This window comes from Stegodyphus dumicola, chromosome 3 (genome assembly GCF_044657685.1).
Source record: "Stegodyphus dumicola isolate Sdum_Otavi_A_Nest chromosome 3, ASM4465768v1".
NCBI classification, from domain to species: domain Eukaryota; kingdom Metazoa; phylum Arthropoda; class Arachnida; order Araneae; family Eresidae; genus Stegodyphus; species Stegodyphus dumicola.
In genome coordinates this window covers 153495833-153523827 of record NC_140770.1, presented here as the reverse complement: position 1 = coordinate 153523827, position 27995 = coordinate 153495833, and the positions used below count along the sequence as shown (strand labels likewise).

At 34.4% G+C, this 27995-nt stretch overlaps 1 protein-coding gene across 6 annotated transcripts in view; it reads right to left on the bottom strand.

Annotated features, from left to right (window-relative positions):
* LOC118188177 (uncharacterized) overlaps positions 1–27995 on the bottom strand; it is a 728837-nt gene that overhangs the window by 460640 nt on the left and 240202 nt on the right. For 2 of the 6 annotated variants that reach the window (XM_085813500.1, XM_085813501.1), the window contains exon 1: positions 3775–4568. The exons of 3 other annotated variants lie outside the window; for them this stretch is intronic. The gene's annotated coding sequence lies outside the window, so the exon portion shown is untranslated. Of the gene's footprint in view, positions 1–3774; positions 4569–27995 lie in introns of those variants that run through there. One more of the 6 variants, XM_085813502.1, reaches the window with a different exon arrangement.

Here is a 27995-nt window from a genome sequence, read left to right as displayed (position 1 = left end):
GCGCAGTGTTTTTCGGGAGGCTTGAGGAGACAGGGAGAGACGGAGACGATAGAAGAGAGACGGAGAGGAGGAATGGTTCGACGCTGACATTTTTTCCTGAGGCTTGAGGCAGCTGCAGCGACTTCTTCTATCTTCTGCCTGGCAGACCCCGAAAGTTCGGGAAATATACATCATACTCGATATGCTAAGCCGTGAAGGGAAACTGAAGTGACTACAGATGATAACCTCAACGAACCTTCTTGACGGAATTGCTGTTTGAGCGGCAGAACGGAGCCAGACCGCGACGATGTTGATATCAAATCTTGTTTACTTTCAGTTACGCTAACTTCTGTCTTTTCCTTCCCATAGTTATGCCGAAATGCCTGTAAAGATATCCCGAGTCATATTACCTTCTAAGTCTCAAGATTTTTGTGTGAAATTTCCTTTATGGTGTTGGGGCTCCCACTAACCCTGTTTGTTTAAGTGTTCTTCAAATGTATTAGAAGCTATAACTATGTCATCAATATAAATACCTATCTGTAAAGGTGAAAGATTTGCCAACACAATTGACATAAGTCTCTGAAAAGGACTAGGAGCGTTTCTCAAACCAAAAGGAACACGTGTCCAATGATAATGACCAGAAGGTGTAGTGAAACCCCTTTTATAGGTGTCTTCAGGGTGTATTTTCATTTGAAAGAAACCTGAGTTTAAATCCAATGTAGAAAAATAAGTAGCATTCCTTAAACCCTCAATAAGTTCAAACATGTTTGGCAGAGGAAACGTATCTTTAACAGTCTTTTCATTCAATTTTCTAAAATCTGTAACCAAACGATAACTACCATCTTGTTTCCTAACCAAAATAACAGGTGCAGAATAAGCACTATCACTTTCCTCTATAATTTTAGCCTCTAACAACTCAGCAATTTGTTTATCTAACTCTTGTCTTAAATGATAAGGAACTCTGTAAGATTTCTGTCTGACAGGAATATTGTCCTTTAAATTTATATTATGCAAAATAGTATCACAACCAGTAAGTTCAGTAACTGAAGAAGCAAAAATATGCCTATACTTGTCTATGAGACTCATAAGTTCATGTTTCTGTTGTTCAGGTAAATGACTTAAGTCAAACTGACCTCCCCAGGGTTCAAACTGATCACCAGTCTCAAGACTCGTTGAAAATACTGGCTGAATATCAGGTGTACTGGCATTAACAGGAGCCAAAGTGGCTAATTTCATACCTTTGTTGATGTGTATGAAGTCAGGAGAAAAATTTGCAACCTTAATGAAAAATTCATTACTATCATGTTTACTATTGACTGAACGTGCTACCCAAAATTTAGAGTGCTGATGGTGAGTGAGAGGTTCAATAAGAACAGAAGACTGAGAAAAGGGTAAAAGAGAAGATGAGACTTTGAGAATATTCTCAGAGAAAGGAGGAATTTTATGCTTTGTCACAGAGTAGCAAAAGATATCATTAGGAGGGTTAATAGGAGATGAAGCACAATTATTAGAAACATCAGCATTTGACATAGACTTGTGAAGGTGCAAAGGCACTAAAATGTGTTGACCTAGCAAATTAGATGTATTAAAATCAATACACAGTTTGTTTAAACTTAAAAATGTAGTTCCTAACAGTGCAGCATACTGATCAGACAAACTATCAATAATGAGAAATTCAGTTTCAAAGATCTGATCTTGAACTTTAACAGGCAAAGTGGCCTTCTTGTTAACTAACACCTTGTTGCTTGAAATCCCTTTTAAATAAATTTCACAAGGTTGAACTTTTAGTTTCTTTCCAAAACACTAACAGTATTTAGCATTTAACAAGTTAACAGTAGCTCCTGAATCCAAAAGAAGTTTATTTCCCAAAATCGAGCCATTCACTACTGGAAGAGGTGCTTCACCTAAAGAAACTGAATACACTGAAGGTACCTTCAAAAGGGCTTCCTGGGATGAACTGAAGGTTTTGCTCTCCCTACCCCCTCTCCCTACCCTAACTAGTTTAAATTCTGGCTAAAAACAGGAGCCTGAGGATTTAACTGAGTCATGTTGCTTGTATTAGCCTGACCTGGAACCTGTTGTGTGTTAGGTGTTACTCTAGCATTACCTTGCTGGCTAGCAATGTTACGTGAAAACTGTCTTGCTCTGACATTGTTGTTAGGAACCTGAGATAAATTCACCATACAATTTCTAGCTATGTGACCTAACCTATTACATCTGTAACAATGAGGACCTACTTGTCTACTATTAACTGTAGACTTAGACATCAATGACTGTACTTGTGTTTGCAAATTTCCTAACATGTTAGTCAAAGTAATAATGTTCTCTTGCTGTGCCTTGATAGCTGCAGTTAGTTCGTCTTCTGAACTATTAACCTGTGCAGCCTTAACTGTGACACGAGGAGTGGAAACTGCATTAACTTCAACAGTGTGCACATTGTTAAGCTCATCTGCATGAGTCTTAACCCAAACCTCTTCTTCAGCTATAGCATGTCTTTTAGCTGCTGCATATGTTTTGTGGTTCTGAGGTAACAACAATCGCCTCAAATGTAAATGGAGACCTTCCAGAAAAACTGACAAAAGTAAATCAAGTCTCTGACTCTCCACAGTTGGATCTTCCATTTTATCCAATGGCACAGTTTTACATAAAAGTGCCTCTATTCTAGCAGCACACTGCCTAACTGTCTCTCTAGGCTTCTGAAAAGCCTGAATTAATGCTCTAATATGAGCATGCAAATTGTGCACTGTCGAGAATCTGTCATTTAAGGCATCCACTACAGCAACCAAGTTGCTCTCATTCTTGAGACGAGGATTACTGCGAATAAAAGCAGCCGCCTCACCCTCCAATTTTACTGTAATAGCAGTCAACTTATCAGAATCAGTCCAGCCAACATGTGCTGCAACTAAATTAACTCTGTCAATAAAATCACTAAGCTGTGTAGAACCTTCACCTCCACTAAAAGTGGGAATAGACACAAGGGGATCAGCCCCCAAAACTGATATTCTACTAGTAGTAGGCTGTGTAGTCTGATTCCCAGTAGAATTGTTATTTACCGCCATTCTGGTAGGTGCTCTGGTATTCTTCCTTACTAATTTATGAATTACAGGCATTGTGAAAGTTAAACTGATAAACCATGTAAAAGTGTAACAGCAAAATAATATGTGTAATCTTAATTAAACACAATTTTCATCACAACGCATAACAGTAATCAAAACAGTAAACATAAGCAATTATGAAAATCAAAACTTAACTAATTAAGCATTTAATTAAATTTACTGCCACCACTACTAGCACAGAATTTTTTAAACACACTGGACCAACTAAAAGCACGGTACCATTTTTATGTTATATAAAAAACATAAATTCATACTTAATAATTACAAATGAACACCATATTTGTGAAACATCTGGAGAAAAAAGTTCATTCTGTGTTATGCGGTAGGTAACTGTGTGTATCAGTCACTTAACTGAACATATCAATCAATATTGTAACAATAACATACTAAGTATTGTGAGCAGTCATAGTGAAACATAAATGCAAGATAAGTAAACAATTTTAAATTCCAAGAAGTTGCGTTGTGTTAAACAAAACCCATTCTATGTTTAAGGTCCAGTGTAAAAGGTAATTACAATAGTTACAAACAGGAGAATAAAATCAACTTACGTTTATTTAAGGTAGGAATATATTATGATTACAAAACATAAAAAGAGAGTCATGACATTCATTATTGTGTTACAATTAAAACGTGGTGGCTGGTTATTGAACATAGCTGAAGAACACTAAATAAAACATACCTTTAAACAAACAGGGTTAGTGGGGGCCCCAACACCATAAAGGAAATTTCACACAAAAATCTTGAGACTTAGAAGGTAATATGACTCGGGATATCTTTACAGGCATTTCGGCATAACTATGGGAAGGAAAAGATAGAAGTTAGTGTAACTGAAAGTAAACAAGATATGATATCAACATCGTCGCGGTCTGGCTCCGTTCTGCCGCTCAAACAGCAATTCCGTCAAGAAGGTTCGTTGAGGTTATCATCTGTAGTCACTTCAGTTTCCCTTCACGGCTTAGCATATCGAGTATGATGTATATTTCCCGAACTTTCGGGGTCTGCCAGGCAGAAGATAGAAGAAGTCGCTGCAGCTGCCTCAAGCCTCAGGAAAAAATGTCAGCGTCGATTCATTCCTCCTCTCCGTCTCTCTTCTGTCGTCTCCGTCTCTCCCTATCTCCTCAAGCCTCCCGAAAAACACTGCGCCGCCGTTTTAGTAGCTCGCGCGTTTTTTGAAAATTTGGCGTAGATGGTGACTAGCAGGAAGCCAAAAAAAGGCAACCCACACTCTGGATCTTCACGGGAAAGGGTTTCCCGACTACCAAAGGAGCCGTTTCTCGCCATTCCATCGTTCAACTTCCAAGGCCACACCAATGTGTCATCATAACTGCAGACGGAAACAAGGTGGAAGAAACTAGCCTCGATCCAGGGTCCCAGTCGATAATGCAAATCTTCTGTCTCAACGTATATTTTCCCCCACCATAAGTATGCTGTAGAACATTACCCTGCTAGCTTTGTCCAGCAAAACATGGTCCTCTTTTCGTGAAACCCAGATGGTAAAACTATCAAGCACTTTCGCCCCCCACACATGGTGGAACGCTTAGCCGAAAGGAATTTTGGGGTGTAGTACAACTGCTGATAAGAATTTCCGCTGAAGGAAAGAGGGCAAGGGGTGAAAATCTCTGAACCAACTTAATACAAAATGACTTTGGTAAATTAAAAAAAAATGAAGCTTCTAATTACACAACATTATAATACATAATAAAAATGTCAGCACTGTAATAATTGTTTCCTCAGCCACCAATTGAGACTAAACACAATTTATCCAAAAGAATTACAAATAGAATCAAATTATTTTTCTTCTACCGCCAGTCAGAAAGTATGTATTCGTTTAACGTTAAAAGAAAGAGGGATACCAATTAAATTACTCAAAGTTAAGAAAAAAAAATTAACACACAGAGGTGCAACAGCAAAGTTTTAAAATAAAAATTAAAGTTAATAGTTAAACAACCTTAAGGGTCAAAACAACTAGAACAAAAACAAAAATCTTAAGTCCCTAAACTCAAATTAAAATTAAACAAGTTCAACTCAGAACTTTTAAAAGCAGCCTAACCAAAAACTTAAAGTTTACAAAAGTTACAATTTAAACTTACAACCCACTTTAAACAACAACAAAAAATTAGAACTTTAATTACAAATCAAAACTGAAATAAGCAAAACAACTTAAGCTTAAAAAATATATATATATATAACGATTAATACATAACATGAGCCACAGACTAAAGACGCAGAAATATCTAAAAACGATAAGTGGGTATTTGCTTTGTGTAGTGCTTAGATGCATAAGATGAATTTCCCCCCCTTTTTTTTGTTAGTTTATTGTTTGATTTAAAATGTAGTTTATTGAGATTATGTATTTTTTTGTTTGGCTGTACTGCAGAATTGGGTGGTCGTTTGATTTTTTAAGTGAAAATAGATCGATGTGTATATGGACAAAGTCAAGATAGTGCGCAATGCCAAGTTTGTGCAATTCTCTGATATTTTCCTAAGTGAAAATAGGTCGATGTGCACAAAACTCGCAGCTACACAATCACAAGTCAAAGAATTGCACAAACTCGGTATCCATGTAGTACCTCCAAAAATCGCCAATTTTCGCCAACGAGCACTCGTAAACATATTTTTACCTAAGTTGCTTGCAAGGTGGCCCTACCAGGTCCCTCAAAGCCATTTTATCTGCTTTAATGTCACCTCGATATATACCTTTGACTACTTAGAACTGTTTTAGGCAACAAATTAGGATTATTGCATCATTCGTGCATTTTTTTCTATTAGATGAAGTTACTTTGCATGCTTTTTAAATATGTTTTGCATTCATTCATTGTAATCTGTTAAAAATGGGTATAATGCCTAGAAAGAAAGATTATTGCACTTAAAAATCACCTATCCACGTCTGACACAAATATTGCTTCGGTGGATGGTGTTGTAAAATCGAGCTTTTCTCGAATTCTAATGAGACACAATGAAACTGGACCATTTTTTCCAGAAGGAAGGGAAAATATGGAAAGAAAAAAAGCTCTAAAACTTGATCGATTTCTACTTCAAAATGGCATTATTAATCCAGTAAAAACTAGCAAAGACCTTAAAACAGATCTATTAATCCATCAGTATTGATAATCATCCTTCAGACTTTCGGCGTAGACTTCTCCCAGCTAGTTGGAAGGTGAGAAAGTAAAACAGCTTTCGACACATCAAACGAAGCAAAGTGATTATTGTTTGCCAAAATAATGGAAATCTTGGACCATAAATGGCTAGAAGAAAAGGTCATTTTCAGCACTGAGACTCATTTACTTGTTCATGATCAAACACCTAACGTTGTTAGATGGGGCAAATGTGAATCAATAAAACCTCAACATATCTAAGAAATAGTGAAATACTAGTCTCAAAATCAAATGTTTTGCGGTTATTGTTCATTGACGATGGCATTGGAAATCTAGTTCCTGTTGACAGAATGATAAATTAATCGAAGTATATAGGCATTTTAAAACGTAGGATTATGCAATTCTTGAAAACCTTTGCAGGGATTTTTCATCATAATTTAGGTCTATACCACAATTCGAAATCTGTCAAAAGATTCATAATGGAAATTAAAGTTATGGTTGTGCTGAATTGGCCCTTTGGAAATTCACCGCATTTAAATCCGCTCGAAAACTTGTGACACAATCTCAAGGAAAAATATAGTAAAATGGATTCTACGACAAAAGGAAGCATGATTGAGAATACTGTAAAAATGTGGTTGGATGGTAAAGAACTAAAACATAAAAGCATTAGACCAAGAGTCAATGCCTAGACTAAGCCTAAGTGTGCAAATTATCTCAACTAATTTTGCCCACTATATATTCTTCCCTAAACCTTTAAAGTATTTTATATTAAATAACCAATTTCTATGATTCGGAACTTTACTGTGAATTCTCATTTCCGGTAGTGCTAACAGGAATGCAAATGAATTAAAAGCGTGTTTAGGATTTTAAATGTTTTTTGAGATGAACTTTCGGCAGCTGAGCTTCGAGCTTTCCTTTTCTACCGCCCATTAAATTCCGGCATTAGTCATTTTCTAGCCGACATTAAATAGCTCTTATGAGCCAGCGTACCTCTGGCTACGATACTTTTAAATTGTAAATTCAACTTACGGCGCAGTTTTATTTGTACGCACATGTAGTGCCGTTTATTTGAATTCGAATTTAATAAAATGGCTTCGCAGAACTTTGTCGTACTTCCATTAAATACAGCGATAAATGACTTCTCAATCTAATAGGGTTATGAAGGACATTTTAACATTTTAATTTATATTAGGCGAATAAGACCAGATAAAAGTGAAATCTCATCTCATAGCTCATTATTTCAATAACATTTAAAAAATTCAGAAAACCATAACAAGAGATTAAAGCAGCATTCTAAAAGATGGTTTATACCAAACCATCCGACAGCTGCATAAGCTTGCTGCCTGCTTTGTATGAAATAAAAAAAAAATGCAATATTAACTGTTTAAACTATTTATTTATAAGCCTAGAATATTATATACTACAGAGCACTGTAATACTAACATACTTCTACTTTTTGCATGATTCCAAACTGTTGCCACTTACAAATTATTAAATAGTAAATGTAAGATGTTGCTACTTACAAATTACTCAGTACTAAATGTTATAGTATGTAGACTTAAAGGATTGTATATTTAAGCCTGATAAACAGGAATGCTGATTTCTTCAAATTGCGCTTTTATGCGCATTAAGCCCTGAAACTCTGCAGATGCAATGCCCGCGCTCGAACAAATTATACATTAGATGAAAGTTTTATTTCTATCCTTCAATCAGCTTATTAAAAATAAGCATTACTTCCAGTGAAAAAAAAATCTTTCCAAGGAATTCAATATCTATGTACTACACTATCTTGCTAGCTTAAAATGAAATTAAATTGATTTCTTCTGAGTGGCAGTAGCCAAATTGCACGTCATGTTTCGCTTATAGAATTTAAGCCCTTTTCAAAACTTCAAAACAAGGTCCCAGAAGAACAAAAATATTTCCTTAATTTGAAAACAAATTAGCATATTTCTTAAGCTCTAATTAAAAAAGGAGAAAGTTAATTTTCTCACAAAGTAAAAATTCTATCATGGAAGTCATTAAGAAACGTTTCTTTCAAGGCAAGAAATGGAAAGTCAAACAAGCGTTTTATTAATTGGGAGAATGATAGCCTTTAATCAAATGGTGAGCCACTAATTAATGAATAGTAATTAGTTTCATTATCATGGTGCGTATACTTTAAATGGGACTCATTTTTTCTCTTTCGGATCTTTCATCCTCTGAATAGAACTACCGTAAATGAGCTTAAAAAAAGGTGCATGTTAATGTGATTATGAGCCGGGATTTTGATTTAAGAACAGAAAAAAAAAGGAAATTAAAAACGGAAAATTGAAGTGCTTTATAGTTAAAATTCTTACATTTGTGCTATATCAGTAGCTATGAGAAAGACGAAGAAATGAGGGAAATGATTAAGGGTAAGTGCAGAAACTCAATTGTAATCAGTTGTCTAAAAGAAGGAGAAGTAGATACTTATACGAGGTATATTTGTCACCACTTAATGTGATCTTAGGTAATGTTATTATCCAAGATCCCAGGTATTTTTAGAGCATTGTCGTAACCCTGGTAGTCTATGTACAAAGAAACCAAAAAATTTATCGGTTATTAAATTCAGCAAGTGCTTTAGTGTGATCCAAATATTATTGATTGCGTGTTTGTTCTAACTAAAATAAAATTTTCAAATGGGATGATTTTTCATTTAAATCAGCTATGGGCAGACGTTAATCAATTTGCATTCTTCGAAGAGTTTTAAGTCAGAAAGATGCATATTACCAACGAAATGCTCCATAAATTAAAAAATGCTTGCTTTTATGAGAAAGCTTTTACTACTGTTTTGCAATGGAAGACTTCAAATCACATATGCCCTCTTGAGGTCAGTAGAGCAATAACGCCCGCAGATAGGCAGAATAAAAAATAACAGAACAGAATGTAATAACAGAAAACATTTTGGGGAGTTTGAATGTGAATATCAAATTCTGTTATTTCTGTACTACGTAGATTTAGAAGACTTGTAGGGACGAAAATTTGTCTCGATGTTGAGTTGACCATTGCCATTCAGCAGACTAGAATATACTCGCATTTTTGGCATGTTGGCCACTGAAACGTCAGGATTACTTACTTCGTATAGATAAAAATACCGCGTAACTACTTCTTGTGAACGCATCAAGGATCGAGGTTTTATTCCTACAAGTTTGTAGGAATAGGTTTTATTTGTAGGAAGAAATTCCTACAAGTTTGGGCAGTCTTAAACTACGCATGGATTGAAACTTGTTTCGGAAGAAATTGAAGGAAGAAAATTAATATCTGTAGTAGTATTACAAAAGGGTAACAATTATAAATTTTGTAATTTATATAAACTTGTTTCGGAAGAACTTGAAGGAACAAAATTGATATCTGTAAAAGTATTACAAAAGGGTAACACTTATAAATTTTGTAATTTAGATATGTAAATTCCAGATCATATTCTTCTAATCGAGTAAATATTTTAGCCGTTCTGCCGTGATATTAAAAATCTCTTGTTGTGGAAAAAAAATATTTTGAAACTGTCTTTTTCTTTTATAAGCTAACCATATGTGGTCCTAAGATAGGATAAAATGATATAGATGCTTCGTAGCATAAGAATATATGATACAAATGTAAATGAGAAAGGAATACAAATTTCTTCGATACGCTACAGATGCTGAATATATATGGAACTGCTTCTCAGTAAAGACAGTAAAGAACACTTTTAACATGTCAGTCTTTCGGATGAAACAACGAAAAATAAAAAAACAGAATGTAATATTTTTAAATAATGTGACATTTGAAGAATTTAAATGGATGGATGATTGATAAGAGAATTCTAGTTACAGCACTGGATATATAGGTCTAAAAATTTTTTACTTAAACGTATTGTTGCGTTTTACAGGTTCGTGGATTTGGAGTAATTGGCGAGAACACTTGACGAAGAATCAAAACACAATTTATTCACCAGTATTATACAAAAGTATTCAAAAGACACGTTGACAGTCGTCGAAAAACTACAACAAACACGCTGAAACAATCAGCAACACAGCCTCCAGGTTACAACAGTGAAGACAGGCTCACGTCAAAGTACTAAAGTAGAACTCCCGACTCTGTTCGGTAGCTCTTAAGCTAATCTCTAAACTCAAACTACTCCTACTCTTCTCTGCATATAGGCAGGGTATATATAGCTTTAACCTACCTTCGAGAGCATTCTCGAGAATACCGCTAAGAATGCGTTCTAGAATGTTCTCGCTTCGTCTACGGCATATCACCAATTTATAGTCAAATGGGCGATTTGGCGCCAAATCTGGCAGCACAGTCATTTTCTGGGAACCCTAATCCCGTTTTGCGGGGAAGCTAGTTTACCACGGCTGGGTATCTCGACACAGTATACAAGCGCAATATGCAATAAACATGTTGGAAAAGATATTTTATCTATATGGAAGAAAAAAAACCCGCCAAAATAATGAAGAATAATTTTAAAGAAATTCTTTTCAAGTTCTGAGATAAAGAAGTGTTCCGCGTGATGTGCTTAGGGGTAGAACATTTGTTCAAAAACTCAGTCTGAAAATTTAAGTCTGAAAAGAAACAATTTATTAACGAACTTTGTACAACTAGAGGCAAACTATTTATTATTCATTTTTAACTTTCTTATAATTTATATTATTCTATAATATGTATTTATATGCATTTTAATACTATATTACACATTTACTGTAATATGCATTTACATGCATTTAAGTAAAATTTTACTATCATATTTAGGAATATTTTCCCCTCTCTTCATGTTATCATTCGACTGGTGTTATTAAAAAGCTATACAACGATTACAATAAATAACGCTTTTATATTATTATTAGAGTGATTTAAAGAAGTTAAAAGTTTTTTAATGCATAAATAGAATATATAAATTATAAAGCTGCGTAAAGTAAAGCCCACATATTAGTGTAGAGACATTATATTTGTCGGGAGTTTAAAATATAAATAGATAAATAGATTATGACTGCCGTACCGAAGGTTCCAGGTTAGAATCACGAAGAAATCATGGATGTAATATGTCTGTCACCTTTGCGGACGTGACGGTGGTCTATCTAATATGTACCTTCATAATAAAGATACCACCTTTTACGGCCTTTGTAGTGCCCGACGTCTGTAAACGGCTACAGCCCGCCATTCGAGGGAGGTGGAAGCTAAAAAAAACGCACTTCTTGTTTTTGGCAATATCAATCACCACTTGTGGTGACGGGATTTGATAGTTGAAAGCAAGGTCCGGACAATTGGGCAGCTATCAGAGACTGCTCGGGTAGAGTACAGAACCCTCAACAGTCTAGAAAAACATCCTCTGGGTGTCCCCACGACAGCGGAGGGCATCTAAGTATTGCGTTCCGTGCCACGCGCATCGGGAAAAATCCATCCTGATGACTGGATACGACTTCCGATGACATCATTTCCGCTATGCTTACAAATAGAAACGCCTTGACTTTGCTTGGGCTCAAAAGTACACCTCCATACTCTTTGTATACGTTTTAATAGCAGCATCAAGAATATTATTACCGTTAATGATGTGTGTTATATTTTTGTTGCCATGAGATTATACTTATTAGGGCATTGTAGCGTGGTGATTTTTAATATGGAAAATGTAGTGCTTTTTTTTTTCATCGAGCATTATTTCTTCTGGTGTACTTCTTCTAGCGCCTACATTAGAATTTGTTATGCTCTATGATACATTGCATACATAACATTACATACCAACATCATTATATCAGATATTCATTGCATCAAATACATTGCATAAAAATATATTGCATACGGATTAGCTTAGTTCTGTGGTACATTACAAACAGATCAAAATCATTAAATGCAGATACATTACATACAGATCAGATACAATTGAAACTTGGATTATTATTTTGTCGCATGGGACATTGATTATAAAAATAGCACTGTGGGGCATTATTTTAGCAGAGGATTTCGCTGCCTTGCCGAAAGTATATTTCGTAATCATTGATTTGCTCAAGATTATAGATTTTCAGGATCATGTATAAATATACATATATACACACTCTTAGACAAAAAAAAAAAAAAAAAAAAAAAAAAAAAAAAAAAAAAACGACGCACCACGGCGCACCGAGAAGATATAAAGCAAATTGGACACAAATTGATATGCATACAGGTTTCAACAGAAAATGCAAAATTTTACATTTTGGCTGCCAATGAATGAACGGTTGTCGCTACAGCGCATCTGATTTGCGCAACTGTCAGGATATTTAAGAGGAGAAATTACAATTCCAGGTCATAAATTCTTCACGAATTTCATTCCGTGTACTCTGCTAGACAGTAACTATGCCTCGCATACAGGTGCGCGACCACTATTAGACGATGTTGGCAGAAATGAGTGAACCATGTCCGCACACAAGAGTCAAGAAGGAAGCGGTAGGCTTAGAGAAACGACAGAACGTAATGACCAAGCAAGCGTCACAACGGCACTAACAGCCCCAGATGCATCATTATCATCGATTGTACGTGCAACTAGTGCTTCAGTGACCGCAAGGACCGTTCATAGACGGCTCACAGAAAGGGAGCTAAGGTAACGGCGATTCTTGCGCCGACTACCATTGACCTCTGTACTACGTCAAGCCAGTTTGCAGTGGTGTCGGGCTCATTCGCACTGGAATGTCACTGTGCAGGCAAGCCTCCACATTTATTCAACGTCAAGTGTGTTCACTGCGACCACTGAATGACAGGGCGAAATTGACGGTTACAACCGGTTTCTCCTCCTACTGCTGTTGGGTTCCGAAGGTGTAGGACGGCTTCTTCTCTAGAAGGTCCAGTGGAGGGATACCTGCCAGCACTTGCAGTGCCGCAGTTGAGGATGTTCTATAAACTTTGCATATGATCAAAAGTTTCATTCTTTGTATGGTGAGAAGCTGCCTCCTTATATGGGCAGTAAACTTCCTTCCCCATATAGCAGCCCCATATAATATGATCTTTTCTGAGATTGTTCTGTACCAGCCTTTGAGCACAGTGATTGGAGTGCCCCAATGAGGTCCTGTTGTTCTAACCATGGAATTACTAAGCTGATTTATTTTCTGCTTAAGCTCTTTAATTGAGGTACCCAGGAAAGTCTATTGTTAATTATAATGCCTAGATATTTAAGGTCAGTGACCTCTTTTATAGAGACTCTATATAGCTTAATGTTGGAATTCCTATTTCGCGCTCCGTGCCTACATATAAACAGTTGTTTAGTTTTATATGCTGCGATATTTAATTTGTGCTGATTTGCTCAGCTTGCAAAAATATTGATTGCGTTTTGTGCCTTTAACCTAATGTCCGTGCTACCAGAAATGACCAATAAAAAGTCGTCCTCGTACGCCTGGATACCTACTCCTTGATGTTGGTCAAATGCTGTGTTCCCTACAAGATTCCAAAGTGTAGGTACCAAGCAGGAACCCTGGGGACAGCCTCTTTCCAACTTGACTTTGAGTACATTATTGTCCGTTTTAACCTATATCAAACGATCCTGCAAGTAGCTGCGTATAAGATTCAGGATTTCCTTTGGGCATTTGATAATGTCTAGGCATTCGACTACGTCTGGCCACCACAACGAGTCGAATGTCCCTTTGATGTCCAACGAAATAACCAGCGTGTCCAAATTGTTGTCTTTGTTCTGCTCTATGTTATCTAGCAGTTGTTTTAAGGCATTGTCTGTGGGCTTTCCTGCGCAGAAGCCATACTGTTTTTCGTTTATAGACTTGCTCCTGTACATGTGGAAATTAAGGCGTTGTAGAATTACTTTTTCTAAAATCTTACTGATTGAAGGCAGTAAGCCTATGCAGTAAGACTATATGATGCCGGGTCTGACGAGTCTTTGCCCTGCTTGTGAAAGAATGCAATTTCGGCTTGTTTCATGCTTCTAGGGAAGTGGCCGAGTCGCCAGCAGGCTCTGCATAGTTTTGGAAAGAAACCTGGGAATTCTTTGTGAATTTCTTTAACAATAATATTATCTATGCCATCGGAACCTGGTGCTTTTTTGTCTGCTAAGGCTTTGATGATATTATGAACTTCTTGGTCTATAGGAAGAGTGATATCTCTGTTCCTGCTTTTCCGGGTTTTCCTATTAAACTTCTGCCTTATTTCTGTGAGTTACCGCCTAGGACAGCGGTGTAATACCAACCTGACTGTCTTCTGGCAGACAGGCCAACATCCAGGAGTGATGGTCTGGGGTGCCATTTCATTTCATAGTAGGGCCCCTTTGGTTGTCATCCGTCGCAACTTTACAGCACAGCGGTACGTCGACGAAGTTCTAACGCCCGTTGTGTTGTCCTTCATGTCACGCCACCCTGGGCTTACATTTCAGCAAGATAATGCCCGCCCCACACTGCACATGTTTCTACTGCTTGCCTTAGTACTTGTCGAACATTACCTTGGCCAGAAAAGTCGCCGGATCGCTATCCTGTTGAGCACGTTTGGAGCATTATGGGCACGGCCCTCTAACCAACTCGGGATGTTCACGATCTAACCAATTGGACAAAATTTGGCACGATATCCCTCAGAAGGCCATCCGCAACCTCTATCAATCGATGCCAAGCCGATTAACTGCTTGTATAAGGACCAGAAGTGGACAAACGCGTTACTGACTTTTTCACTTTGTGAAGCTCTATCACTTCAATAAATCATCCAATTTTTCTCAAACTGTAATCATTTGTTTTTCTGTACATGTACACTGCTAAAAAAAAAAAATCTCCCGTTCTACTGGGCTGATTGACAAAATTCAAACTGCGCTTTTCATGCCTCGAAAGCGCGACTTAGGATATATATTAGATTTATATATAGCACTATTCTAACATAGGTATTTTGACACAAAATCGGACTTTTTCCGAAATAACATACCAATTTTTTTACACATTTCGATTCTACGACTCAAATTATGCCAGAATACCAAGTTTTGAAAAACTCGTACGAGTAGTTTTTAAAATATTAGCTCTCAAAATTTTAGCTCCTCAATGTTAATTGAATTTGGCAAATATTTATAAATATCTCTTTTTTTTATTAAACTTTTTGATTTTTTCTCTGACATTTCGAAATTTAGGTTCATTCCAAATAAAATTTACCCATTTTTTTGTTTTATTTTTTAAATTTCTATTTTTAAATAATTTTTATAAATTTTTCGAAAAAAATATTGAATTATGACCTATAAAATTTTACCATCATCTTAAAGTAAGTGTATTTTTAAACATATCTGCAAAAAATTAAACTGTTTTATTCAAAATTTTCTAAGGTATACACGAATTTACATATTTTCTTGTTTTGAAATTTGGCATCTTTTTTTTGAGCGATAATAACGCCAAATGAGGTCTATGGATTTTTGTTACACTGTATTGCCACAGCTATTTTTAACCTTAAATTTCAAGTAAAATTTTACGGAGAAATAATTATATGACATTTTTTCCCTCAATGATGCGTAATAAATATTTATTAATACTATAAGAAAAGCTATTTTTTAAATTATAGATGATATTATTCAAATTTTTAACTATTTTTTTTAATTGCTTTCTATCTTTAAAAAAAACAAAAAAAAAAAAGGAAATTTTTGAAAGAGTAAATTTTTACCTTCGGCGTTTCATCGTCTGCTACTTTACTTCGTTTAAATCGAATTGTCTAAAACTGAGAATTTTCGTTTGATGTTTATTTGAATTTTATGACATTAACTGCATAATTTATTTCTAAACAAACTGTTGCTTTTGAAGTGGCTGAAAGAGCGGATGATGCTATCATCCATATTTTTAAAGCACAGTATATTTTTAAAGAAACATAAGATTTAGAATAATCATTTTTATAAAAGTCAAATTATGATATAAACATACAACCCTCTAGAGACTGAATTAATAGAAGTTCAATGGTTATGTAGAAATGATCTGCAGCTACTTAATGGCTGGATAAGTCAGCAGATTCTGTGGACAAGTAAGAATAATTCTATAAACGACTCCCGACATTCTGGATTCAATTAACAACGAGGATACGACGTTTATTAAATGAATTTAAGAAATTTTAAAACATAAAAAATCAACTCATTTTTTATCCTAAAATGTATTTTTGTGCGTAGCGTATTTTCATTATATCCTTAAAATTCTAATTTAAAATGTAATTGTCAAGAACTGAATCCTAATCATCAGTAATATAATAAGTAATTATTACGGTTATTAATAAATCCTTCTTATAATGTAATTGCAGATATTTCAAAAAACTTTCTATCTGAATGCAAATATTTTTCTATGCAAATATTATTAATTTTATATTAATCAAGACTGCACACGATATTATTTATTTGCACTTCAATTCTTGTCGTCAGTTCTAGTAGAAGTTACAAACCAATTATATTTAATTAAGGATTGGCTTATTTAATTATGGCAAAGCACACGAGGGCTATCTGCCTAAAGGGAGGGATGCCTTCGTGGAGGACGTTCTAAGGGAAACTGGCTCGTATACACGTTACACATGGGGAAAACCACGAAAACACCCATGCGGCCAGCCCGTTCGCGGGATTCGAACCTCGGACCGAACTACCAGTGTTCAGCGTCTTTACTGTTCGGCCGCTGGTGATCTATTTAATTAAGGAATGGCCATTTAAGTTTAGAAACAGCATACCGTAACAGCAATTCAATTATTGGCACCTTATCTTTCATGTTACTTCCGATTGGCAAGCTACATGATTTTTAATGTGTATTCTGGTTTTGCTAGTAACTTCACTTGGAAATCGCGCTTAAACTAGGTTAGCTGGTTATTTGAACATAGAAAGAACATGGGAGCTATTTGATTAAGATGCTTTCATAGAGAACCTTTGTAAAGAGAACCTAGAAAACTACAAAAACCAACCATGCAAGCCTGGGTTAGTCTTCGCAACAAACAATTAGTACATAACAATCTTCAAATGCTAGGCATGTGGTGAGGCTCCAATTAAATATCCAATTTAATATTTTATTTGTAAATATTTAAAATAATGTTGTATTCCTAGACACAAAAAGCAGAATTTAAGTTTTGTTAACTCGTTAGTAAACTACCAAGCCGTAGTGCAAATGAATATTCAATTTCTTTTGCAATAATTGTATTCACTTAATATTCTTGGAATATGAGCTAAAGAAGGAACGTTCTCGGAAGATTAAAAAAGGGTTTAAATACAGTGATATTAGGTTTGTCTTACAAGCTCAGGATCAAAACGATTCTGCAATTGCCCGAGTCGTTGACTTGTAAATGGCTGTAAATTCAGCAGATGACTTTTTCAGTCAGAAAACGTATTCCAAATGTTTTGTATTGCATGGCAATGCATCTTTTTATTATTCAATAACCAGTCCAGAACCGCTTGTGTTCCGAAAATAAGTATGTGTACTCAATCGTCCTGCATGTTCTTCAAATTTGTCTTCTTGTGATTTTTTTTTTCTTTCCCAAAAACTAAAGTTGCCTCTCAAAGGAAAGTTTTTTGACATTGAAGAGACAAAAGGAGTATGACATCTACTTTTAGAGGCATGCCAAAAACAGATCTCTACAAGCCTTCTCTTACATTACAGGTTGTGCAGTCAGACAAAAAGTTGCATCAGCGTAAATTCTATTATCTATTTTTATTACAATCTGATTACTTTATTAACATACAGTGAATATATACTAAATATTTTACTTTAGCTTAAGTAATTCGGAATTTTTGACGGCATTATTGTCGGAACTAGAACTTAGAAAATAAGTCATATTAAATACTTCGATAACCCAATGAATTCAAGGTCGTAGTTTCAATATTTTATTTTTGGAGGGAGGGGAAATTTTTTCAGTTTTGGTCCATTATCCTAAGTATATTTGCTTCGATTCTTTATTTTTCTATAAAAGCGAAACATTTCCGCATGGTATAGATATAACTCATAGCTTCAAATTAAAATGTAATAATATACAGAGTGGTTATAATTAAAGTTCCACATTGAAACGGTCATAAAAGGAAAATTACTGGATCAAATGTTTATCAAACTTGGTAATCGTGTAAAGGAGGTCATGGGAATTTATTTTCCGCGAAAAAAGGGAAGTTCGAAAGGGGGGAAATGGCACTGTATGCAATATTGTTAAACGAAATATGGGTCGGAATCTAACTTAACCTTTTGTTACACGGGTTTAATATGTTGTATACCCATAAGAAACTTTGAAGTAGGCAAATTACCATTTAAAATCGTTAAATTCGATAAAAGTCGAGTGCGCCATCCATGTAAGTGAGAAATTTGTCCCTGAAAACCACGAATTAGCGATTAGAAAATGTGTGATCTCAAATCACTCGCACATGTGCGTACAATCTGGAAATCGTTTTCTTACAGATCGCTAATTTGTAATTTTTGAAGCCTCAATTCGGCACTAAAACATGAAGATACTGATTCAAAACGCTTTTAATCGATTTGGTCCAAAGAAATCCCTTATGTTATCTATCTAGTTCCATTGCATTCTCCTACTGCATTCGATTGCATAGCAGTCATTCCACACCGTTTGGTGTCGAATGACAGCTAATTTTATAACTGAACCATTTTTCTCTGAAGAACAGTCGACAGCTGGACCACTGTGATTTCAGCTCACTTAGAGTCAATGTTAAAATGTTTCGTGATACATGAACTGCAGTAACGTGGCATTTTAGATACTACGATTTTTATGCAGGGCTGGGCCCCACCTCACGTGTGTCGCACAGTTACTTAGGCAACATTTCACGCATGAAACACCTCAACCTCTGTGACTTTTGGCTATGGGGTTATCTCAAAAGCACTGTTTATGGTGATAATCTAAACAATTTGGCAGAAATGAAAAATGTGATACACTGACATGTCCGTAACATTCCTCCCGATATGCTAAGAGCTGCTGTTGAGAATGCAGTAACAGGTTTTAACTTACTTTCGGAAAATGCTGGAGGCTACATTGAACATGCTTTGTAACACGCTTCGGAAAATATTAAACACATTTTAAACATATGTTTCCATGTCTTATTTCATTTAACAATATTGTATACAGCGCCATTTTTCCCTGGTGGTGAGTTTTTGAACATTTTTTTTTTTTTTTTTTTCCCCGCGGAGAATAAATTCCCATTACCTCCTTTACACAATTTCCAAGTTTGATAACATTTGGTCCGGTAGTTTTCCTTTTATGACCATTTCAAATTGAAACTTTAATTATAATCACCATGTAAATTAAACTTTAAAAGTTTGACAGTTTGGTTCAAGTCCCAGCTTTAAAAAAATATATATAAATATAATCTTTTATATTAATCCTATTAGAAAGAATGCTTTAAGAAGCTAATTTTTCTCTCGTATTATGGATTATATAAAAAAACATGATCTTTAATATGATTTAGATTGTTTCAGCAGATATAAGAATCGGGTTACTCGGTGGTACAGAATAAACCCTGCTGGACTGTTTTATTTCTTTGTCATTTAGCAAAAATCTTTTAATTAAAATATTTATTCTTTGGGCTTCGCTTTAAACTTTATTTATACTTAAAATGAAAATGAAAAGCTGTCTTCAGCTGAAACGCAGTTGATGTAATTGATATTTTAAAAAATTGACAAGAATGCAAAATTTATGGAAGTCTAGCAATCGAAAAATCTTAATTTTCTTGTGTGAGCACTGAAAATAACTGTAGAAGGAAAGAAGAAAATTAGAGAGAAAAGTAAGCAAACATTTGCACGGAAATTTGGCTGTCAGACATACCAAGATGTTTCAAAATGTTGGACGCTTTTGAATATACTTTTAGGATACTTCAATGAATTTAGGCGTTCAAAGAGAAAACACATGGACATGTACACCGAATACCATCAATTGAGCTTGTGTTAGCAGAAAAGACAAAAACGATATCATTGCAGATTAAAGTGAAGAGTGACTGGTTTCAGACTATATGGTTGTATAAATTTAAATTACGTTATAGAACATCATATCGAATCATAAATGAAGAATCCCATGACTTTCTCAGTCGAATTATTTGAAGATTCAGGAGTTTATCCCGTATTGTATGTGGATGTCACCTAAAGGCGTTTTTTTCCTTCCTGATGAAACAGCGGCCGAGCGGTAAAGTCGCTGAACACTGGTAGTTCGGTCCGAGGTTCGAATCTCGCGAACAGGCTGGCTGCATGGGCGTTTTCGTGGTTTTCCCCATGTGTAACGTGTATGCGAGCCAGTTTCCCTTAGAAAGTTTTCCACGAAGGCATCCCTCCCCTTAGGCAGATAGCCTTAGTGTGCTTTGTCATAATTAAATAAACCAAAACCTCTTGATGAAATCAGTCTTTCCTTTCATCTCATACCTTCAAAATGTTTAGCCTCTAAAGACATAAAGGCTCTGACAAAATACTTCGTGAAGAACTTTCTAAGGGAAACCAGCTGTCACACACGGTACACATGAGAAAATCCACGAAAACGCCCATGCAACCAGCCCGTTTACCGGGATTCAAACCCCGGAGTGAACTGAACTACCAGTGTTCAGCGACTTTACCGCTCGGCCGTTTGTGGACCTTTATGAAATGGAAGACGATAACTTTATTTAAAATGATTGTCAGAAATATCAAGATATTTCGAAAAGTTGGATACTTTTTAATATACTTGCAGAATGCCTAAAGAAAAAGAGCAAGAATAAAGTAGAATGCCTGAAGAAAAAGAGAAGAAAAAATAAATTTTTGCGTAAAATTTAGTATTAGTATTTTTTTTTTTATTTAAAACCTTTTAATCTTATGATATTTGATTCTTGCAATTTCAAAAATAAAATATTTGACTAAAACATGAATAACATTTTAAGAAACCAAATGTAGGATAAAATTGTATAAAGCAATGGGCACAATGATAAAACTGTTTAAAGCAGTGTATGCAAGTCATCCTAAGTTAAAATGTCGCAATCCTAAGTTAAATGTCTCTCTTATTTATATATATCTTTTCTGAACGGAACATTGAAAGGCGTGTTAACTGTGCTTTACTGTATTTTCTCTTTTAATATATGCAGTTTTCAAACGCTTCGTAGTCTGGGTTACAAAGTATTCTTTCGAAAGAAACGCAATTCAAATAAAAAAAATCAAATTCTGGAAAATTTATATTAGTAAATATATTTAAAATGCTCTGTTAAAATTTTAAAACAATTATCTGAAGAGAAAATGCAACACAAACAATTAAAATAAAAGTATAAAAATTTAAAAATTACCTAAAATAATAACTATGACAAAAAATATATATAAAGAAAACTATTTGAAAAAAATAAACGCTGCACCTTTATTTACGCAGTTCGAATAGGTAAATAGAAATTTTTAAAACAGTTATTTGAAAAAAAAAAAAAAAAAAAAAAAAAAAAAGCAAAATCGGAAATGTTTCAGATTTTAAATTACGTCCAAAGGAGCGTTTTTTTAACATTTTGTGTGTTACCTTTCTTTATTAAATATCATGTTCCTCGCACTTAACCATAAGATCCAGTGCAACAGCAATATCGCTAAATAGTTTTAAAACGAGCATATCTTTAGAATTTCCAATACAGAGACTCACGCGCTGGAGATAAAAATGTTTTTTCTGCACAACGTTGCCATTGCTCGCTTTGAAATCCTTGAGTTTGTTAATCAAAAATTCGTCAAAGTTTTAAAAAATAGGAAATCGATCATAAAACAAATTTCAAATTTCAAATTTGGTCTTCCACATGCTCATATTCGTTGGAGGATTACGTTATTCAAAATTCGATGACTCTATGTACCGTTGTTTTATCACAATACGAGAAATATACATACATTTATGCAGATTTTTCATTATTTAATTTCTTCAAATATAATGCAGGACTCTAACATTTTGTGGCAACAATTTGAAAATTGAACCGACATTTATGAGTCCGACGCAAAATGCCAAAACGAAACTAATAGTCCTTCGGGATTCAAATCCCTTTGGACTAAAAAACATACAACTTAACCAATTAAAATGAAATTCGAAAAAGAAAAAATTACTTAAAATAATAATTAAAAATATAATGTAAAGAATATTAGTTGGAAAAAAGGAACAATGGTGACTTTTTGTCCTCTTACGGGAAAAGAAACTAGGTTGCCATATATTAAGAAGTTCGCCAAGTGAACTATTCTTGGTGCGACCTGAAAAAAAGTGCCTACATAAATTTGTGAATTTCTCCGTAAATTTCACTCCAAATTTTACAAAATTTCATATTTAGACGTAATTTGAGTAGTAGAATCGAAATATGTAAAAAAATTGGTATGTTATTTCAGAAAAAGTCCTATTTTGTGTCAAAATACCTATGTTAGAATAAGGCTATATATAAATCTAATATATATCCTAAGTCGCGCTTTCGAGACATGAAAAACGTAGTTTGAATTTTGTCAATCAGCCCAGTAGAACGGGAGATATAGCACTGTCCCTTTTTTTTTTTTTTTTTTTTTTTTTTTAGCAGTGTACATCACTTCCACCGATTTTCGTCCCATTCGGATACCTCCTTCTTAGTGCGCCGTTTTTTTCCTCTGAGAGTGTATATATGTTTGGTTCCGCCAATTGCAACGAAAAAGAGATGCACAATGGCACATTATAGCAGTCCCACATTCAAAATTTCATTGTTCTGCGGCTACACCTTTATGAGTTATGCGATATTAATACGTACGTACGGACTTCACGCAAAATTCTCTTCTGAATCCTTTTTTAATTTATTTTACAATTCGTTTTGGAGAACACCGTCCTTTAGTCTGCCCGTACTCACAGATGTTACTCAAAAACATCTTTCAAATTGATTCGAGAGTTGTCAAAATCGATATTTTATTTGAAGTGTGATACCCGAAATTTTTCGTAATTACAATACTTCCTTTACTTCGTACAAGGAATGAAACAGCTGAACCCATAGCAAAAATGAACTTTTTGAACCTATTAGCCCGAAATACACTATCTAATAAGCTGTGATTTCAAATCGCTTCTTCCTAATTAGACTACACCATTACTCTCTGTCAGCCAAAATAATATTGCAAGTTTTACTCGAGTGATATTATTTTTCCATAAACTTTTAAAATAGAGAATTATAATAATCTACAACTGCAAAGAATCATAAATAAAATAAAAATTGTCCTTTCTGTCTAAGCACAAAATTCTTCTTTCGCCAAGGAAAATTTGGAAGACTCTTTCAGATATTTTACCTTCATATCTAAATATGTGAAATTAAATAGACATTAAATTACTGTTTAATTTGGAATCACGTGAAAATATTATAAATAAATCTAGTTTATTACGATATAAATGCACTTATAATTTTTAGCAGTCTATAATGATGTCTAATTTTCTTAGCACTGATTAAAAGCATTATTCCGCCATTAATAGTGACTCCATATCCCAAACCTATGGCATAATAATGTGTTACAGCATAATTACAACACCCCACTAATAAACCATTGCAGCATCTGGCATATAAGATAAACCACTGGTCCGATTCGCGCCAATGTATTCGTGCTCATGACCGGAATATGAAAGAACAGTTAGTGAGTGCGCCCGAGCTTGCTATACTTCACTCTGTTATAATCCTTTTCACTTGTCGTAAGTCTTTTTAAATTAATCTTTTAAACATTTTGGTTGTTGTATATGTTAAGGATAAATAAAACTGTAATATACCGAGTAAATTAATGGACGGGGGGTTACAACAATGTTTAGCAATCACGTGAGAAACTGGCCATCCAAAGTGATTTGCTATCTTTCGCTTAGCAATTACTATCTCGGTAATATATTTTAAGAATTAATGTAGTGAAGTATATCGATTAGAATCTTCAATCTTAATTGCGTTTGTGAATTACTATTATTCCTATGCAATGGTTCTCATTCAAGCATTGATGTCTGCCGCTCACATGCAATAGTACACAAAATCGAACTTTTTCTGAAATAACATACAAATTTTTTTATATATTTCGATTCTACGACTCAAATTACGCCTAAATATGAAATTTTGTAAAATTTGGAGCGAAATTTACGGAAAAATTCACAAATTTATGTTGGCACTTTTTTGTCAGTTTGCGCCAAGAATCGTTCACTTGGCGAACTTCTTAATATATGGCAACCTAGTTTCCTTTCCCGTGAGCGGAAAAAAGTCACCATCGTTCCTTTTTTCCAAATAATATTCTTTATATTATAATTTTAATTATAACTTATTATTTTAAGTAATTTTTTTCTTTTTCGAATTTCATTTTAATTGTTTAAGTTGCATGGTTTTTTTTTTTTCGAATAACTGTTTTAAAAATTTCTACTTACCTATTCGAACTACGTAAATAAAGATGCAGCATTTATTTTTTTTCAAATAGTTTTCTTTATATATAATTTTGTCATAGTTATTATTTTAGGTAATTTTTAAATTCTTAACTTTTATTTTAATTGTTTGTGTTGCATTGTCTCTTCAGATAATTGTTTTAAAATTTTCTATTTATTCCTTCGAATTGAGCATTTTAAATATATTTATTAATATCAATTTTCCAGAATTTGATTTTATTTATTTGAACTGCGTTTCTTTCGGAAGAATACTTTGTAACCCAGACTACGATGAGTTTGAAAACTGCATACTATATTAAAAGAGAAAATACAGTAAAGCACAGTTTTACACGCCTTTCAATATTCCGTTCAGAAAAGATATATATAAATAAGAGAGATGTATAACCGACATTTTAACTTAGGATGACTTGCATACACTGCTTTAAACAGTTTTATCATTGTGCCCATTGCTTTACACAGTTTTATCCTACATTTGGTTTCTTAAAATGTTATTCATATTTTAGTCAAATATTTTATTTTTGAAATCGCAAGAATCAAATATCATAACATTGAAAAGTTTTAAATTAAAAAAAAATACAAATACTAAATTTTACGAAAAAATTTATTTTTCTTGTCTTTTTCTTTAAGCATTCTGAAAGTATATTGAAAAGTATCCAAATTTTCGAAATATCTTGATATTTCTGACAATCATTTTAAATAAAGTTATCGCCTTCCATTTCATAAAGGCCCACAAACGGCCGAGCGGTAAAGTTGCTGAACACTGATAGTTCACTCCGGGCTATAAATAAAAAAAGCGAAGTCCAAAGGATAAATATTTTAATTAAAAGATTTTTGCTAAATGACAAAGAAATAAAACAGTCCAGCAGGGTTAATTCTGTACCACCGAGTAACCCGATTCTTATATCGGCTGGAAAAATCTAAATCATATTAAAGATCATGTTTTTTTATACAATCTATAACGCGAGAGAAAAACTAGCATCTTAAAACATTCTTTCTAAGAGGATTAATATAAAAGATTATATTTATATATATATTTTTAAAGCTGGGACTTGAACCAAACTGTAAAATTTTTAAAGTTTAATTTACATGGTGGTTATAGTTAAAGTTCCAAATTGAAATGGTCATAAAAGAAAAACTACCGTACCCAATGTTATCAAACTTGGGAATCGTGTAAAGGAGGTTATGAGAATTTATTTTCAGCGAGGAAAAAATAGTTAAAAAAACTCATCACGAGGGGAAAAATGACGCTGTATACCAGATTCTTAAATGAAATAAGACACGAAAACATCTGCTTAAAATGTGTTTAATATTTTCCGAAACGTGTTACAAAGCATGTTCAATGTAGCGTCTAGCATTTTCCGAAAGCAAGTTAAATCCTGTTACTGCATTCTCAACAGCAGCTCTTAGCATATCGGGAGGAATGTTACGGACATGTCAGTGTTTAACATTTTTCATTTCTGCCAAATTGTTTAGATTATCACCATAAACAGTGCTTTTGAGAAAATCCCATAGCTAAAAGTCACAGAGGTTGAGGTCTGGTTGGAAGAGGGGAAGTGTTGGCGTATAAGACGTTCATTCGTGAAATGTTGCCTAAGTAACTGTGCGACACACGTGAGGTGGCGCCCAGCCGTGCATAAAAATCGTAGTATCTAAAATGCCACGTTACTGCAGTTCATGTATCACGAAACATTTTAACATTGATTCTAAATGAGCTGCAATCACAGTAGTCCAGCTGTCGACTGTTCTTCAGAGAAAAATGGTTCAGTTATAAAACTAGCTGTCATTCCACATCAAACGGTGTGGAATGACTGCTATGCAATCGAATGCACTAGGAGAATGCAATGGAACTAGATAGATAACATGACGGATTTTTTTGGCCCAAATCGATTAAAAGCGTTTTGAATCAGTATCTTCATGTTTTAGTGCCGAATTGAGGCTTCAAAAATTACAAATTAGCGATCTGTAAGAAAACGATTTCCAGAATGTACGCACTTGTGCGAGTGATTTGCGATCTCACATTTTCTAATCGCTAATTCGTGGTTTTCACGGACGAATTTCTCACTTACACGGATGGCGCACTCGACGTTTATCGAATTTAATGCCTTTAAATGGTAATTTTCTTACTTCAAAATTTCTTAAGGGTATGCAACATATTAAACCCGTGTAACAAAAGGTTAAGTTAGATTCCGACCCATATTACGTTTAAAAATATTGCATACAGCGCCATTTTCCCCCTGGTGGTGAGGTTTGGAACTTCCCTTTTTTCGCGGAAAATAAATTCCTATGATCTCTTTTACACGATTACCAGGTTTGATAACATTTGATCCATTAGATTTTGTTTTATGACCGTTTCAATGTGGAACTTTAATTATAAACACCCTGTATATTATTAAATTTTAATTGAAGCTATGCGTTATATGTATACCATGCGTAAGATTTCCGCTTTTATAGAAAAAATAAAGAATCGAAGTAAATATACTTAGAATACTGGAGCAAAACTGAAAAAAATTCCCCTCCCTCCGAAAATAAAATATTGAAACTTCGACCTTGAATTTATTGGATTATCGAAATATTCAATATGACCTATCTTCTAAGTCCTAGTTCCGACAACAATTCCGTCAAAAATTCCGAATTACTTAAGCTGATGTAAAAGATTTAGTATATATTCACTGTATGTTAGTAAAGTAATCAGAGTGTAATAAAAATAGATTATAGAATTTACGCTGATGCAACTTTTTGTCTGACTGCACAACATGTAATGGAAGAGAAGGCTTGTAGAGATCTGTTTTTGACATGCCTCTAAAAGTAGATGTCATACTCCTTTTGTCTCTTCAATATCAAAAAACGTTCCTTTGAGAGGCAACTTTAGTTTTTGGGAAAGAAAAAAATCACAAGAAGACAAATTTGAAAAACATGCAGGACGATTGAGTACACATACTTATTTTCGGAACACAAGCGGTTCTCCGACTGGTTATTGAATAATGAAAAGATGCATTATCATGCAATACAAAACATTTGGAATACGTTGTCTGACAGAAAACGTAAGATTAAAAGTCATCTGCTTAATTCACAACCATTTACAAGTCAACTAATGGGGCAATTGCAGAATCGTTTTGATCCTGAGCTTCTAAGAGAAACCTAATATTATCAGGTTCAATGTTCCGCCTTACTTTCTTTGGGAACATGCAAGGACCTGACTCGGAACAGGGAGCTTACTAAAGCTATGTTCAATAACTGTGGGAAGTAGACAAGATACACAGGAAGGGTATACAAAACCCTTTATTTTTCACTCTTTACAATAATTTACGTACTTCGGAATACAGAGACCAACTACTTGTGGTCTGAACCTAAGAATATAAAAATATAACTAAACTCTAACATAAATTTGGAATAATAAACGTGGAAGATTGGCCTTATATTAACAGGAAGCCGTATGTAGTACAGAGAACTGTTAACACTACAATACGTTTAAAATTATCACGAGGATTAAACCTCTGGCCTGGAAGGCAACTAGCAACTGAGTAAAACTTCTAAGGTAAGCGGCCTGCTTCGACTA